Source organism: Gopherus evgoodei, chromosome 2 (genome assembly GCF_007399415.2).
Source record: "Gopherus evgoodei ecotype Sinaloan lineage chromosome 2, rGopEvg1_v1.p, whole genome shotgun sequence".
Classification (NCBI taxonomy): domain Eukaryota; kingdom Metazoa; phylum Chordata; order Testudines; family Testudinidae; genus Gopherus; species Gopherus evgoodei.
Genome location: NC_044323.1, coordinates 279,442,983 through 279,456,779, shown reverse-complemented (window position 1 = coordinate 279,456,779; position 13,797 = coordinate 279,442,983). Strand labels below are relative to the sequence as shown.

Sequence of the window (13,797 nt, the reverse complement as noted above, 5' to 3'; positions counted from 1 at the left end):
TGTGTCCTAGCATTGGTGGTTTAATAATCAAGGATCAACACGTTTACATCTTGTGTGCTGACTTTTTAAACAAACTTTTTTAAAGTGTACCATTGTCCTTTGAAATTTTTAAATTGTGAGCAAAATGTCCCTTTTTCCAAAACAATTGCAGTATTCAGAGCAAACCCCTTCTTATTTACTTGTGAAAAATTGGTGTAGGTCACTTTCTAACTTGTATTCAGTCTAGCACAAGCCTTTATTTCCTCCCTTTCTTTCCTCCTTCCCCTTTCTCCCCAAAACAATTAAAACAAGGAAAAAAAAGTAGCAAAATAGCTCATTCAGAACTGATGTTGAGTATTGTCCAATACTCACAATCTTGCATATGATAATGAGTTTCCATATACACCTCTACCCCAATATAATGTGACCCGGTATAACATGAATTCAGATATAATGTGATAAAGCACTGCTCCAGGGAGCGGTGCTGCGCACTCCGTTGGATCAAAGCAAGTTCTATATAACGCGGTTTCACCTAAAACGCAGCAAGATTTTTTGGCTCCCGAGGACAGCATTATGTAGGGGTAGAGGTGTAGTTACAGTGATAACTTTGTGAGACAATTCTCTGGCTTAATTGGTGGGGAAGTGAAAGAAGAATCCATTTGTGTTGCCAGAAGTATAACATGAGGCTCTCTTTTATTGTTACAGCATAACATTAAATGTTTCCTTTTAGTAAATCAGAAAATAGATTCTAAATAAGAGATGAACAATATTTAAAAATTGTTTATTAGAGCATGTATTTTATCATCGAGGAAGTCTGAATTGCACAGATCCCTCAATTTTTGTGCAAGATGGAAAATGTAGTAAGCTGTTCTAAATATAGAATTTCAAATTCTGTTACAAAGTACCAAACACAATAATTTTTCACTGAAAGTCATGCCAGCAAGCTACAGAATTATAGTATCACATAGTAGAAATATATGGAAAATCCCACGTTATATTTATTTCCCAGGGTAGTGAAACCACTTGTACTTTGACGCTAATATAAGACACAAGTTAGAAATAATCCTTTCTGATAGTATTTTAGGACACCAATACAAATTTTAGGACACTAATACAATGAAGCATAAAAAATACTTTTATATAGACAGCTTGTGGAGTTGATTTGTTTGCATGGATCTTGTAGTATTGGTTGAATTTAAATCAAAATGCTTCATAGCAGCTGGATGATAGGAAGCAATTTTCTTGTACATTTTAAAGGCATGGATTATTTTAGAAAAGATTTACCATAAAACACTTGCCTACTCATTTGCGTTGTAATAATTTTGAACGTCTTTCCAGCACACACACATTTTATAGCAATGCTGATATCTCAGCTGAGCACCAGGAAAACTGCAAAAGATTTAGGCATATTTATGTGCTGTTCTTATTTTCTATAATAAAATGTAGCACTTCTGTAAATCCAGTTAATATTGTAAACTACGTAATATATTTATCTGATGTTTATCTAATATGTCAAACAACAATGGTATATTTGTTGGCACTGAATTTACAATCAGTCTCCTTAGTCACAACTTGTACTGGTTTAATGGTGTGGCTTGTGCTATTGATACTGTCATAGTGGGTATATTTGAAACCTTGAATGAAAGTAGTGCCTCTAATCCCTCACTTTTAATAGCCCTGAACACCAGATGTAGTCAACACACTGCTGCATCAATGCACCCCAGTCGTCACCTGCAGCAGCCCTGCTGTTGCATTCTCTAGCATTTTTACTTGATGTATAAATGTGCTAAATTAATATCATCGATTTGAGTCTGAGACTTTGGTTTAATAGCTAAAGTGGTGAAATCTGTGTTCTGTTCCTGGCACTGCCATTGACCTACTGTATACCTTCGAAAATCCTCCATTTTTGGTTCAGTTTTCCCATTTGTCAAATGTGTGCAATAATACTTACCTAGTCCTTAGGGTAGTGAAGCAAATATTCATCCCCTTAATATTATATGTGAAGTCACTGGATCTGACTGCGTAATAAGAGGAGCAGAATTTATCCAAAGATTTGACAAGCGTTCAGAGGTCGTTGGATGGAAGATGAATTTTGGATATTTACACAAATAAGTGACTTAACTTTCAATTGTGACTGCTCTTAGAGGTGAACATGGCTCATATTCCATACTAATTCACTGCGTAGTTTAGCCTCACAGTCCTGCTGCAGTTCTGTTGTTATTTCCACTTTGTAAATTTTTTGTCTATCTCAGTGTTAAAAATTAATTTTGGGCAGACTTTGTCTTCTGGTTTCTTAGTGTGGGAGCACATTTTTAGCAGTCTTTAAACTAGAAGGAATTATGTTTGAATAGTTTCAGAGTAGCAGCCGTGTTAGTCTGTATCTGCAGAAAAAATAGGAGTACTTGTGGCACCTTAGAGACTAACACATTTATTTGAGTGTAAGCTTTTGTGGGCTACAGCCCACTTCATTGGATGCATGCAGTGGAAAATACAGTAGGAAGAACAATGGTGCGGGGGGGGGGGGGGGTAAAACTATTTCCCCATGTTTATTCCCCCCCCCGTCCCCCCACACACACACTGTTCCTCACACCTTCTTGTCAACTGCTGCAAATGGACCATTTTGATTACCACTACAAAAAGTTTTTTTCTCTCCTGCTGGTAATAGCTCACCTTAACTAATCACTCTCGTTAGAGTGTGTATGGTAACATCCATTGTTTCATGTTCTCTGTGTGTGTATGTGTGTGTTTATATATATGTACAATCTTCCTACTGTATTTTTTACTGCATGCATTCGATGAAGTGGACTGTAGCACATGAAAGCTTATGCTCAAATAAATGTGTTAGTCTCTAAGGTGCCACAAGTACTCTTGTTCTTTTTGTTTGAATAGTGTTATACGAAATGTTTGAAAATTCAAACCTTTGCTTAGAGTTGTAATATTCAAATATAAGTAGGGACATCTCTTTGAAATTTAAACCTTGAAAATTAAACAGTTCCTACTTAGAATGAGTTAGAAAAAAAAAAAAACAAGTAAAATCTTCATATGCTGTTAGTTCCCAGGCAATGCAGCTACTTTCCATGTGTTCAATAGCAAGTTATGTGAGACATAAGCATGATGTCCTGTTGATGCACTCCTGCAGTTGAGCTTAACCACATGCTCAGTAGTATGCTATGATGTCAGATGTTTTCTTGGTGGTTAGTTTGTCTGGTGTGGTGTGCTTAAAGCAGAGTTTGCCAAACTGTGGCTCATGACCCTGTGATTGCAGGTGGACAGAAAAATATCTCCCTGGCTTTCAATTCTTGAGTCCTAGCTCCACCTTGCTATTTCCTTCAGTGGTTTTGCTCCTGTCTTTATGGCCAGGTGAAAGCCCTTCAGCTTGGACTGTTGGCTGGCTCATCTAGCTTTCCTATCCCATCCATCACCATCATCCCCTCCCTGCCCCTTTTCATATCTGTCTGCCTTATGGAATAGAGAGCAGCTAGGTTGGGCAGAGAAGAGGCTGAGCTGGCAGTGAGGAGATTCAGCCACCTGGATTATCCCCCGAACCTGATTCTTGCTCATCCCCCTCCCCATAATGAGTCAGGTCATAGAAGGCGCTGGGGAGAAGCAGTGCTTGAAGCAAGGAGAAACAGTGAGACTCTTGAGATTTTTGCCCTAACTTTTCATTCAGACTGCTCCACTATTGATAAATGTTTAAACATTGGATCATTTTAAACAGCAGATGTTCAAATTAGACTCAACTGAACTATTTTTAGTTTTTTTAGTTAGTTTTTTTTTGTAGTTTATTCTCCTTTAAATTCCAAATAATAAGTGCTCCTTTTTGTTCTAAATTGTTGCAATACATTTGAAAAAACACCACACCCATGCAGTGTCTAAAAGTAAGTTTTTTCTTTAAAAACAAAGTAGCATTTGTATTGCTACAGGAGATATCCTAGTGATCTAAGCTTCAGATTCGGAATAACTAGACTCCTTGGAAGCACATAATTATATTTCAGTGCAGCGATTTTAAACTATTCATCTTTTCACAGTAGACTGAGTACCATGCAATTTACCATTTTGAGCATATTTGGGATGGAAATAAAATAGAGCTCCTGTTTGTGCGTTCAGGGTTTCATGACACTGCTCATAAGAGTAAATCATTGTCTTGTGTCCTTGGCCATAATTTTCCTACTTCACTATTGTGCAGTGTCATGTTTATGGTTGCCAACATATGTCCCATACTTAACACAGTGAAGTGCAGTGATGTCTGGGTTTTTTTGGTAGCACTTTGAGGAACCTTAAGAATGAATAATACTCAGTTTCTGTTTTTCTAATAAAGGTGTGCTTTTGGGAATAGTACATAGGAGTAGAATTAAATAAGGTATTTAACTACAAGTCATAATTTGGGTTATACCTTAAGCAGCTATTTTCATATTTGGAATTGACTCCATTTAGTTTAACTGTATAAATTTGGATATGTTCATCTAGAACTGGGCATAATTAGCACTTGGTATTTTTCTGAATACCAGTAAAAATAAAAAAATTCTGATATCGAAGTATGATTTGTCAGGCTTATTTTGGTAGCAATCAGAGACTTCTAGCTTCCCCACAGTGTGCGTTTAACTTTCTTTCTTGGGTGGCAGGACTTTGCTATGAGTACTTTTATTCTACATTCTGATTGGCCTCTGGCATTGTCCTTCCCCTCCACTCTTTATGCACCTCCAGTTTGACTCACTTTCTCCCCCATATCAGAATATTTCTGGTCTTCCACAGATGGCTTTTAACTTTTTAGTTATATTAAAAGCCACTTGAGGCTTCGCAATAAAACATACTGCCTGAATAGTCCATGCTGTAAGATAGACTTGATGGAAATTCTTTTTCAGACTTTTATAACAGCTAAGCATTTCAAAAGATTAAATTCTAATTCAATGCACTCTTTTTGCTGTTCTTCAATGCTACAAACAGTCAGGTCTAAAAGTAATAAAAAGAAAAAACTGGAAATGCTTTGATTTTGGCATTGTTTTCTGTAGGTGGATTTAACGTCTCATAGAGTCAGAGAGTTTATGCCAGAAGAGACCACTACATCAGCTTGTCTATCACATGCCACCAGTACCACCCACTACCTGAATATTAAACCCAACAACCAAACTTAGGCCAAAATATTACATTGCACAGGAGACTAGACAGTTATGTGCCCAGGCAGAGAATAGGAGGGACTGACGTACACCAGTGTCCAAGGCCCCTGCAATGGAAGGGAAATGGGTGAGATATACCCAGATAATCCTGGGTATAGCTCATTTAATCTCAACTCTTTTCTCTTTGTGCTATGTGTTTTGTTAGTGGAGGCAAGGTTAAACAAGTGCACCTTGCATTTGGATCAGGAAGTGGTAATGCTTATGGGTCTCAGATCCTGTGGGACTTGCTTCCACAATGTTGGCTTGGCTCCCAAGAATGCTGTGTGTCCTGTGGGGCAGTGGGCAGTTCCAATGTGCCTGATGAGCCAAGTTGTTGACCAGGGTCCTCTCTCTGTACCTTTTAGGCAATTATTTTTTAGATCGTCCTATCCCAGATCATAAAGTACTTTTTTTTTTCCTCCTTCCCTCTCCATCTAAGAGTAATGACTAAAGGCTTGTCTACACACAAATTTTGTACCGATTTAACTGTATCTGTTTGGAAACTGATTACAGTTAAAATTTATGCCACCCTTATTGTGGATACATGTGTAAGGTGCTTATTAAGTCAGATATAGTTAAACTGGTACAAAAACTGTGTAGAAAAGCCTTAAGGTGCCGCCTCCTTGGCCTTCTCTCTCTGTCTTGTGCTCTCTCATCCTACTATGCCACAAAGCCCATGCTGCTTTGTTCACATTTTAAATACCCTGCTGGAAATAACCCTGAGGGCTATAGAGTAAAATCTAGTTATCCCGATCTTTGTATTAAACAATGAGATTGTAAGCTCTTTGAGACAGGGACTCTTTTCATTGTGTGTGTTCAGTTCCTTGTCTTGTGGGGCTCTAATTACTCATTGGGGCCTCTAGAAGTGAAGAGTTCTTTAAAAATTGGAACTGGTATGAAGCCTCTTAACCCTTCTCTGTCATTCATATTTTGTAGTTTCCCATCATTCAAGTACTAATACTGTTTATTAAGGGATTAATTGACTCATTAAAATTGAGAATACCATCTCTTTTGCATGTTCCTGGGAAATAAATAAATGTTTGTACAGATCAGCCACAGAACTACTGAATCACTTAGTTGGGATGCAGGATCACGTCATAAATGGAATTTAGCAGCAGAACATCAAAGGAAGCTCCTGTGTTAGAAAAAAACGCTAATCCAGGTAGTCACAAGGGAATTATTGCAGTTGATATCTATTTTACATGTATCATTTACATTATCCATGTATAGTACTCTTATTCTGGGAGTAAGTACACAGGTAATGCTTATCTGAGGAAGAGAAATATTAATGGGAACTCTTCTAAATCCTTTTGTTTAATTACAACAATAGTTAGTGCTAAATCACTCCATGTACAGGCTCCTTTGACAGTTCAGAAGCAATATTGAAAGGTGAGGCCTTATATTAAAAGGCACCCCCATATATATGTACATTTATAGTTAAGATTTTTGATTGCATGTAAAATTTTTCTCTGAATAGTATAGCAATATGACTTAAAATATCCCATGATAAAGAGATTTGTTCTGAAATTAGGCCACCATTTGTTGATCTTTAAGCAAGGTTCCAGGTAGGGATGTAAAAGTGTAACTGGTTAACCGATAAGCTTAATGCTTATTGGTTTCTGCTAATGATTAAACTCTGCCTGGGGTCCTGGCTGCCAGCACTTCCCGGCACCCCAGAGGCTGGCCTTCCCCCCACCTGGCACCCTGCTAGCTGGCTCTGCACCCTGGTGGTGGCTGTGCAGCTGGGGTCCCAGCTGCCACTGCACGTGGGACTCTGCTGGCACGCCTGGCTGCCGGGCACACCAGGAGGGATCCCCAGGCACAGGGCTAGCAGTGGAGCTCCATGTAAAACATGGGGGTGCTGCAGCACCCTACCCCCCTAGTTCCCCAGTTAAACATTTAACCAACAGAATTTTAATCGGTTACACAGTTATTGCTTTTACACGTTATTTACATCCCTAGTTCCAGGTGTGCTTTCTACTAGTATGTGTGGTGTACATGCTGCTGGAAATAGTATATCATAATGCAAACAATTTACCTTGCCATCAGATGCATAGAAGATTTATCTTTGTCCTTCTGCAGACTTTCTTCCCTCTTGTAGTAAAACAGTCATTTTAACCTGAGACTTCCTGTAGTACTGTGTTCCAGAATCTCTCTCTTCCCTAGGGGTCTTGGTCACTTTTTTCTGGTGAACTTCTAATTACTCCATTCTTAGCATTTTTATAGCTTTTTGTGTTTTTAAGAAGTAATTTTGATACTGTTGCTCCTTTTGACTGAGTAGCTAATCAAAGTTCAGAGATTTGGAGGTGTTCCAGGTGGTGGTAGAAATTGATGGAGTCTGGAGTTTCCTTGATGCAATCTTATTTATTTACAAGGAATGTACAAAGTCCTGTGTCTCTGAACACAAAAGGAACCAAAATCAAAAGGGGCAGTTTCTTAGCTTCCAGCCCTCCAAGCTTCCTTAGTCAAGACTAGACCCAAAAGCATGCTCCCTAGCTTTACTCCTACATACACTTAATCAAAACAATACTCAGCCCAAAAGCTCCTGGGTGGATTCATGCACACTTTTTGTCGAGGTGGGGGGGGGTGTCATGTTTACAGTTATGTTACATTTGAACCCACCATTCAGTTATCAAGAAGGTTTCACCCAGTTCATAAAAATGTTGTACTTTTCTGTAATGCAACAAATGTTTGAGTCTCCTTCAAATTTTATAGCAAATCTGGTAGCTTTTTTGGCTTCAGAGTAAGTATGGCAATTTTCAAGCCGAAGTTACTGGGCGGTGAGTAGCTAAAAGGACCCTGTAACAGAGATTAGTTAATAAGCCCTGTTGCTTTTTCATAATAAGCTCTATGCAGGTTTATGGTTCCTTTATCCTCTAGGGGCCGGACTTCAAAGATGTGACATACAGAGTTCTGCTCCTAGACTCATAGTTTATGCAGATACATAGGATAATTGTGTGTGGTGCTAATAACTGTGTGTGCTAATAACCATAGTTATTCAGCTATTGAACTCTTCATATCAAATCTTACTTTTTTTAATATGCCAAAGGGTTTATATAGGTAAATGTATTAACTTTCTAATCTCAAAACTAGGGGACGTGGACTAAAATTAAAGGAAGCTCTTTTTCTGCAAATCCACTAACACAGTGCTCCTCTACCTTTTTCCATATTGGGATCCCATTTTCTGTATAGGAACTACTCTGAGTCCCCCTTATTCCTCTAGACTAGACTGCTCCCATTTACCGATGTGGAAAGGTTAGGGTGGCCATATTGCTCAAGTTGAGAAAACACACATCACATCTTTGGAGAGAAGCATTTAAGCTGATCAATGACGTGTTCATCAAGGAAAGTCTTTGCATGATATCTGAGTTTAAACAAGGGATTATTTTTTTTTCCATTTCAAAGCCAGCAAGCTTTGATGTAGTAGAGAGGTTGCTGAATTCACACAAAATAGTGAAGAGGCATGTCTTGATGCTTTTACTTCAATTTACAACTTTAGTAGCGTATCAGGTATCTCTTTCAATTTCAGTAGAATCTTCTTTACATCTGAAGCTTCCTGCTGAATTGAACATGTCCTATTGGCTTACAGTACAGTAAACTGGATTCCAGTCAGGTAGCTGTTTTCCTGGCATAGCTTGGACATTATCAAATAGTAGAGCACTGATGCCAGTCCAACCCAACTGCAAGGACTGATTGTTGGTAAACTGTAAATATTTTCTTTTTCTCATGTAGCACATCTTATCAGTGGACATTAAAATGAGAAGTCCTAATGTATGGATACTTCCCATTCAGGCTGAGCTAATGTTTGGCTAATGTTAAAAGTTGGGCAAAAGACACGTCTGTAGTTTCATCTATATTGAAAATTACTGGTTCTCCTGTACTCTCCATGTACTTCATCCATGTCATAAATTCATTAACTAAATGTGTCATCAGATACAGAAATGGCTTTGACTTGATTGGCAGGAGCAGTTCCCAGTATAACTTTAATGACCTTTCAAACACAAGGCACAATCAGTATTTTCCTCAGCTGAGGTCTGTCATCTTTTACTATTTGCAGTGATACCATGTCTGATGCTCAGAGAGTTCTTATGTTTACAGATTTGCCATTTATAGTAAGTCTCCTGATTTTTGTGAACCCACAGGCTGTTTGAGGAATTCCATAGTTTTATTTTGTTAAAGGAGGATGGTGTACCCCAAATGGTTCACTGCTTCCTCCTCCTAATAGCTATATGCGCTCCCTAGAATCCTTTGTCAACTGTTGTTGCAACTCCATTGAAGTGCTGTAGAAGCTGTCTAGCATTCTAGTTCATGCTTTGGTCTGAATGGGAAGTCAGGCTGCAAGAAACACATCAATAAGAAGGAAGAATGATAGGAAAGGGAAGGTCATCATAATTTCCCTGCTGTGTGTTGGGCATTTGACTGGTCCAAAAATAATCGGTCAATTGACTGGTCAAATATGGTCAAATATTTTAAACCATTAATTTATTATAACAGTAACAAAAAAGAGTAGGAATTTAGGGTCTCTAGTTGGCTTGGCCGTAGAAACTTATGCCTAATTACAAAATGTTAGGTTAGCAGTTAAATGTGAATGCTATTCAAGACCGAAGAGTTACAAAAGAAAAATGAAATTAAACAGAGATAAAAAACGTAGGAACTATAAAAGAAACCAGGCATTTTTAAATGTACATATTATACTAGGTAAGTGGTGGGCCAGTTCTTCCAGCATCTTGTTTTTCATTATCAACTCTTTATCTGATTCAACTGCTATGTCTATATCAATGTCAACGTCATCAGTATCTCCTTGTTCTTCATCAGATGAATACTGAGTTAAATCTTCGTAGATTGTGATACATGCTCACCAGTTTCCCAGCAGTTTCCCAGCAGTGGAGGTCTTCAATCTATTTGGGTTTTTGAATGGATGGTTCCCAAACCAACCAGTTTCGTTCTGCACATGCAGTTGAACACTGAAGTGTTAAAAAGAATTTCTGCCACTGTAGTTAAAGAGCAAGGAGGACACAACCCTTTCCAGCGTGATGTAGGAGCAAACTGTTTTGATTCAACTGCTGGGATTGCATTTCAAATTGTTTTAATGACTTTTTGCGTTATAATTTGCTACTTCGATCAGAATTGCTTGTTTGTATTTCCTTTAAATTGGCAAAAGCCACCACGAGGTCACAGTGTGAATTAAATACATCATCAGAAAGGTCTTGACCCTGAAAATGTGCTCCAGAAGGTAGGCAACATTGTGTGTTGGAGTGATCACTTGATTTTTCTGTGATATTATTCTGTTGTCATTTTTTCTTTAGCTTTTGTAAGTGGACTGTATTCAGTATTCTCACAAATACGTTTCTTGACATTCAAGAACTCCTCCTTGGCATCAGACAGTGTATAATTATCATTATCCATATTCTGAATGGACTGAGCTTATGGGTTCAAGCAGTGAAGTGAATTTTGAGTTTTGCATCCAAGAGATACTGTCGTCAAGAATGTAAGTGTGGATACTCGTGGGCGTAACCCAGCCAATCGATGATGAAAAATGGCTTCTCGTATGTTTTGTTTTTGAGAATCTTGACAATGCTTTTCACTTTTGACACATGAAGAGAAAGTTGTCAGATCTTTAACATCACTAGTGAAAAGCTGCGTTATCTGGGCAGCACATCCATAACACACAAGGTCTGGAGACTGATTTATTAACAGAGCCAGGCAGCTTTCATGTTAGCTGCATTGTCAGTCACAACTGAAATTACCTTCAATGGACCAGTTCTCTGATTACATTTTTTAATTGGCCAGAAATATATTGAGCCATGTGGTGAAACTCAGTTGTGCATTGATTGTGGAATTACCCCCATGAAGTTGCTTACATTCTCATTGTGAATGTTGCACCATCCATCAGACACTAAAGACGCATGAGGAGCTTGTGCAGTAAGAACACCAACTCTTTTTCACATTGTCCATTTTGGGATTCAGAAGACTTCCTGCAACCATTTCCTACTTGACACTTTGTAAATTGGATACGACTTATGAAAAAATTCTAGCATATAAGGATTTTCAGCCATATGACATTATGTATTGCTAGCATGAATAGCTCTAACAAACATACAGTCAGGTTTGTTTTTCTGGTCATTGGACATTCTGTTAAAAAATGCCAATTTGATGAACATCTGAAGACTTTTCTGGATTAGGAGTGTTTGATGCTATAGCAGATGAAATAGTAAAATTTGTATTAAAAAATGAAAAACTGCAATTAGCTTTACTTTAATTGTCTCTCATATTACTGTCTTCATCAAATACTACATGCATTCAGATGCTGCTGCCAGAAGTGAAGTGGGAAATGTACAGAAGAAGAAAAATTTTGTTGCAGACGTATGACTGGACACACACATCACAAAAATTCAACAAGTGTTTCTCCATTCTGTCTTCACGTGTCTCATACTTAGGAGAATAGAATGTGCACTTAGCTTTAACAGTTTTTCCATGTCTAGTAAAAAAACAAACACAAAAAAACAACAATGTACAAATTATTTAGGCTTTCTTGGATTCTGTATAATTCATTCACTGTTGTTAATGTCTCACCACTTCTGGAATGCTCTCTAGATTATGAAGTATCTCTTCTATTTCAGTCAACCAGTAGCCATTCAGTTCTGTTTCTAACTGGTGCTATCACGGAAGACTCCAACCAATCGGTGTTTTAGGACATGCTGCCCCTTCTTTCCAGGACTCCTATAGACTTCTAGATAACATGGAGAGAGGGAAGCAGACAGCCCTGTAGCAAACCAATGGACTCATAAGCAAGAGGAAGAGGAACAGAATAGAAAGGGAGGTTCCTCTACCAAGATGTGATGTCATACTCCTCTCATTAGCATAGAACTTTTCATATTATCAGTAATGGTTGGCTGAGGATATGTGTCATGACTGGGACAAGGGTGGTCAGATCTGGTGGTTGGGACAAGAGTTGGGATGCAGGTTGAGTTGGGTACTGGTAGATCAGAGTCTGAGACAGGCCAGAGAGTGAACTGAGAATCAGGTGTCTGGAGGCATGCAGGGTCAGGTTACCAGGAGATTGGGATCAGGCGCCGGGTTACAGACAGCAATTGAAGAGCAAAGATGAGGACAAACCAGGGCCAGAAACTGGAGACTAGGGTCAATCACAACCAAGAATCTGGAGCAGAGACAGGCAGGCAGTCTGTGTTGTTGCTCAGGCATCTACCCTTCATAGCTTCCTTGTTTAAGTACTGGTATTGGCCACTCAGAGGCCATGAGAGGCCACCACTCAGGTCCTGCTGGCCTGTACCTCCTGCCAAGCTCAGCCTCACAGGGTCCTCCCATAGAAGCTCAGCTTGAGCCTCCTATGGTGATGCGGAGGCATCAGCAGCTGAGAAACCCTCGGTCCAGCCCTGCAGGTTCTAAGGATAAGTGGGCGAGAGGGAGGTTATAAATGGGATATTCATTGAGGGAGGGAGTGGTAGGTTTTTTTTACATGAGCATTTAATGTGGGCTGTCCGCTTTGAAAGTGCGGGGAAGATGCTGGGGCAATTAAAAGCTGTGATACTTTTGTTTAAGGAAGAGGCTTAATGTCTGAACATTTTTCTCCTCTTTGTGTTGGAAGAGAGGGTTAATGACTTTGAACTCTCCTCTCCTCCCACTCCCTTCTGAGTTAGTTTCTTTGGGGCAGGAAGCATGTCTTTTTTAAATTGTTTACTGTGCTTTGAAAACTGCCAAGTACATGAATGATATAAAAATACATAATACATAATGTGTGTGTTCTAGAAGATTTAATGACACATCTAGAAGATGCTCAGCTTACAGTTGGTTCACCTTTTTCCCAACAGGTGGCATTAGCATATAGTAAAGGGTATTGATCGAGATATTTAAGTAGGCTTGGTAACAGATGGCACCATGGTACAATCAAAAAAGATAGGCCACTGCCTACATCTGGACATTCTTACAGTAGTATTTGACAGGTGGTCAAATAGGGCGCTAGTTACTGGGCAGATGACATTATTTGACCTGTCAGCTGACCGGCTTGCCAAGCCTAGCCTTGATGCCAGGCTCCATGGAATAGGGTAGGGCACATGCACAATAGTCCAATGTATTTAACCCTTGAGCAGAAAACTGGAGAGCAAGAAGCAGCTGCAGGCAGGTCCCAGCAGAGCAGGGAGACTAAACAGAATGTTAGGTGCTTGGCTGCTTCAAACTGGGAAATGCTATGGCAAAAGTTCTGATTTTATGTGATACTGGAAAAATGCCAAATCCCATTGTTGTAGATTTGTGTAGTCCACAGGGCTCTGGCTGAAACAATTCAGGCAGTTCACATGTCTTGGGTATTATTTCAGGTTGTCCATAGAGTCAGACAGGCATCACTGCTTTGGTTTATGCTCATTCATGGTTCGAGGTTATGTCTGTGACTATGAAGACCATAAACATTTTTTTTAAAGAAAGCATAAAAAAGAGAGGAAAGGTAGGGTTGTCATGAGCTCTCAAAACCACTGTGTGACCTCCAGACTGAGAATCAGTGGAAGAAGCAGCTAATTTTGGTATTATTTGTAAGAAAGAGGGCAGCAGCCAGTCAGTAGAGGAGAAAGTAGGTGCTACTCACTCACAAAGAGTCCCCAGTCAGGAATCGGGGCTCTAATGTACTAAACACTGCCTATGTGTACACATGTGC

General features: G+C 39.1%; 1 protein-coding gene across 5 annotated transcripts in view; it reads left to right on the top strand.

Annotated features, from left to right (window-relative positions):
- Positions 1 to 13,797, top strand: part of FAM49B (family with sequence similarity 49 member B) — a 148,803-nt gene that overhangs the window by 73,769 nt on the left and 61,237 nt on the right. The gene's annotated exons all lie outside the window — the stretch shown is intronic.